This window comes from Amborella trichopoda, chromosome 13 (assembly GCF_054954075.1).
Source record: "Amborella trichopoda isolate Santa Cruz 75 chromosome 13, AtrichopodaSantaCruz75HAP2 v2.0, whole genome shotgun sequence".
Lineage (NCBI taxonomy): Eukaryota > Viridiplantae > Streptophyta > Magnoliopsida > Amborellales > Amborellaceae > Amborella > Amborella trichopoda.
In genome coordinates this window covers 17,728,621-17,732,451 of record NC_142348.1, presented here as the reverse complement: position 1 = coordinate 17,732,451, position 3,831 = coordinate 17,728,621, and the positions used below count along the sequence as shown (strand labels likewise).

The 3,831-nt window shown below is 30.4% G+C and overlaps 1 long non-coding RNA gene across 1 annotated transcript; it reads left to right on the top strand.

The window, feature by feature from the left end:
* Window positions 1-947: 947 nt before the first annotated feature.
* LOC148779058 (uncharacterized) lies at window positions 948-3,558 on the top strand. Its single transcript, XR_016048152.1, has 2 exons — window positions 948-1,369; window positions 3,238-3,558. It is a non-coding gene; the product is annotated as an uncharacterized LOC148779058 (long non-coding RNA).
* Window positions 3,559-3,831: the final 273 nt, after the last annotated feature.

Below are 3,831 nucleotides of genomic sequence, written 5' to 3'. Positions count from 1 at the left end.
AGAATTGTTAGAATCAGAAGATTCTGTCCACATGAGATCATCATCGTGGATTTGTTCTATATGGGAATCAGTAGAAGTAGAAGATGAAGAATTATAATAGTATATATGATATAATTTTGATTTTATTGTTTCATCTAACTGTAAGGCTTCTATTTTCTTTTTTAATTTACATTGGTGCTTATAATGTTCTACTTTACCACACTTACAACAAACTGGTAATTTTCTCTTTTTCTTTGTATTGGGAGAAAATTTATTGATTAATTTCCTTTTTGATTTTTTATAATATTTCCTATCTTTGTCTTTATTTTTGGATTTATATTTTTCCTTTTTATATAAATTGTCAGGCATATTTTTCTTATCAAGGTAATAACCAAATTGTTCACAGAAGTCACCAAGCTCTTTTCGCTTAGTGATTTTTTGTTTATCTAATTGTCTTTTGAGTTTCATATATGTGCATAGAACTAAACCTTCAGCACATATTTCTGCGGAGAGTTCTCCGAGTGTATATGATGAATAAACAATAATTCCATTATGTTTTTTCCTTAGTCTTTCCTTGACTTTCTCAGCAAATAAATATGGTAGACCAGCTATAAATTTTTCTTTCCAGTGGTCTAGCTGACAATCTTCTCTTATTAATAATCTTGAGAAAAATACATCTTTATACCATTTATAATGAGATAGGGTAGGACAGCGTAGATTAGATAGCAGATCTTCCGATGTTGCTGCTAGTAAAGATGTACTGCTTATAAAATGAAGTGTAATGGTATATATTACAGTGTTGACAGCATCACTCTCCGTATATATTATTTCTTGGTTTTGTTCATTTCTGGCGGTCCATTGCCTAGTGTTATTAAGGATTCTATATTTTGTTTCATCATCTACATAGAAATCCCCCAACCTCTTAACCAGCCAGTAAATCCATTGACTATTGCTTTTGCAACCTCTTGATCAGGGTTGCCTGCCATTTTATTAGCAGAAGCATATATTGTCATATGCCTCATGACATCTAATACCTTTAATTCAGATAATCCATCTATTTGCCAATTTACTATTGATCTTCTTGAGTATGATACTGCCAGTTGTATGGCATCTTCTTCCATTTGTATATCAACAGGTGTAGGTCTTTTGTGATATGGTAAAACTGTTATTGGTTTCCAATATTTTCCATAGGCTATCCTGTTTATGGTTTCAGAAATAGGGGTAGTATCCATAAATGCTTTTTCTTGATTTTAGATAATATCTTCTATAATTGGTTCTTCTTCCTGAAGCATCATTGTTTCATGCTCAGGTATCTTTGCTTTGCCTTTGTCTGAAGACTCAGGTGGTGTATTAATAATAGTTGGAGAAGGAATATTTATTTTGGGGGAAGGTATTCCTTTAATATCTAATTGGGATAATTTTGATATTAATTGGTCCATCAAAGATTTGTTATTGTCTCCAAGATGAAATTTATTTTTATTTAATTCTGGAGGTGGTTTGAACAAAACTGACTTAGGTATGGGTGTAGTAGAAGGTTGTTCTTTTGCAACAAGTCTCTCTATTCTTTCTGCTTGTTTACCTAAAGATTGCATATATAGATTTGTGTAAATGTTTTGCTCTACTATATGAGGAATTAGCTCTTGTTTCTTACCAAGTTCTTTGGGTAAGATTTTATATGGAGTAGCAATGATATCATATAATGATTGAGGCTGTGTAGGCTCATCCTTGGCTGGGATAGCTGCTTTAAGTATAATACTTCTTTCAGGTGGATGTGTATTAGCTGTGGCAGTACCATCTGTACTGATATAAGTTTTCTCTTCTATTGTTTGAATATTTTCAAATGAGGGAATAGTAATATTATATTCAATACATATTTCTTTTAACCATATAAAAAATCCTTTATTTAATCTTTCTTTTTTCAGGAATTTGTTATATTTTTTATGCATTAATTCTATTAATCTGGGTTGAAATGTTTTTTAGATACCATTATCTAATATGTTTATTTTCTTCTGATAAATAATCTTTTCTGATATATTCTCTATTAACTTTTCTCCTTTTTATTTTCTAATTTGGCTGCTAAATATGCTGCTATATATTCATCTGAATATTAATCATATTGATTGTCTTCTTCTATATCATCTTCTATTTGTAAAGTTAATATTTGAAAATCTTGTAAATCTTCTAAACTAGGTTCAGGAGTATTTGCTATACTAGATTCAGGAATGTATGTATGGATAACAACATGATCTGTTGTTCTCCGTGTTCCTTGGAATTGTAACTCAGAACTAGGTCTGGATGAAGAAGGTTGACTAGGAGGAGGTAGTATTATAACATTTGGATTATGAGAATATGATTTTCTACTTGGTATTTATTTTTTATATTCCTTTTTCTATGAATATTAATATCATCTTGAACTTGTAATTGTTGGAATTTTATTTCAATATTTCCATCAGGATGTTCTATTATTTGATTAGGAATATGATTTTGAGGAATTTCTTGGGGTTGATTGGCATGTTGTAATGCCCATGACTGTGGTAATATAATATCTGACAATTTTATTGTTTTAGGAACAATCATATTAGATTTTTCCATATTTGTTTGGAATAATATAGTTTGATCTTTTTGATCAATTTTCATAATATTAGGACATAAGGTATTCATGACTTTATAGTATATTCTATATACTATTGCTAGATTTTGAGAACCACGCATCATATTAAAACCATGTGTTTTTAAATTTATTGTTAGTATATCTAATATATTTGGGTCAGTCAAAGAAACAGAAAAATTGAGAAAACAATTAAAATATATTGGACCACTACAGAGGCTGGATTCAACCATGCAAAGTAGCAAGTCTGTGAAAATATTGTGTCTTGTATCTCTTAGGCATACAAGCACAGAGGTGTTCAACCCTAATCGGGTCAAAGGTTTCACTGCTACTTGGATTAAACCGATAAGTAAATATTTGTAATTATTTTCTTTGTGTTTTTCAATAATTTTCTTTGATAGTAGTTGAAAATCTTCTTGATGTTGAGTTACAGATAGACTTTCTTCTGCTGTCTTGATGGCATAACCCATCTTAAATTTGAATGATCCCTTATTATAAATGTCATGGATTGGTACCTTTGATATATTCCAATTTTGGATATTTTCTTCAGTGTCATTGATAACTATTTGTTCCTTATTTTTTACTCTAAGTGTTTGAGATGAAGTTGCATTTTTACTAGTAAGAATCCTTATTAAATTTGCCATTCGTAGGTTGCGGATAATGACAATCTGGACATTCAGGGGCCCAGCGTTTTCCCTAAGCGGCTCTTCCTAGCCTTGGCGGTACTTTACAATAGGCTTTCCCTTGTCTCTTGCCTTAACTCTCGGACCAACTTTCTGGGATGTAAAATTTAACTTGGTATCCTTTTATAAAGATGTAACTTTTATCTCTTACAGCTTATTTTGTAAAAGAAACAGGTTTACTGTTTTTTGGCAGTCTAACTGTTTACACAGTTCCACTGTTAGACAGTTCTACTGTTTTCACTTTGACAGTTTTACTGTATGGCTCTGATACCAACTTCGGCCCGGATCTACAGTACTGTCTTTATGATCTTAATTCTTGAAAATTTTATAAATTTATTTGCATATAATCTGAAATTTTCGTTGTGAAATTTTTATAATAAATAGGTGAATAGTATATTATTGTATCTAAGTAATTCTTGTAGAATCCTATAATAATTAAGCACAAATAATATTATGCAAAGAAAGGGAACAATAGAAATATCTATTACTAACCATTGAGCATATGTTAATTCTTTAACTTTTATGGTAAACAGTATTTTGAATTGCATAATGAAATTTTCA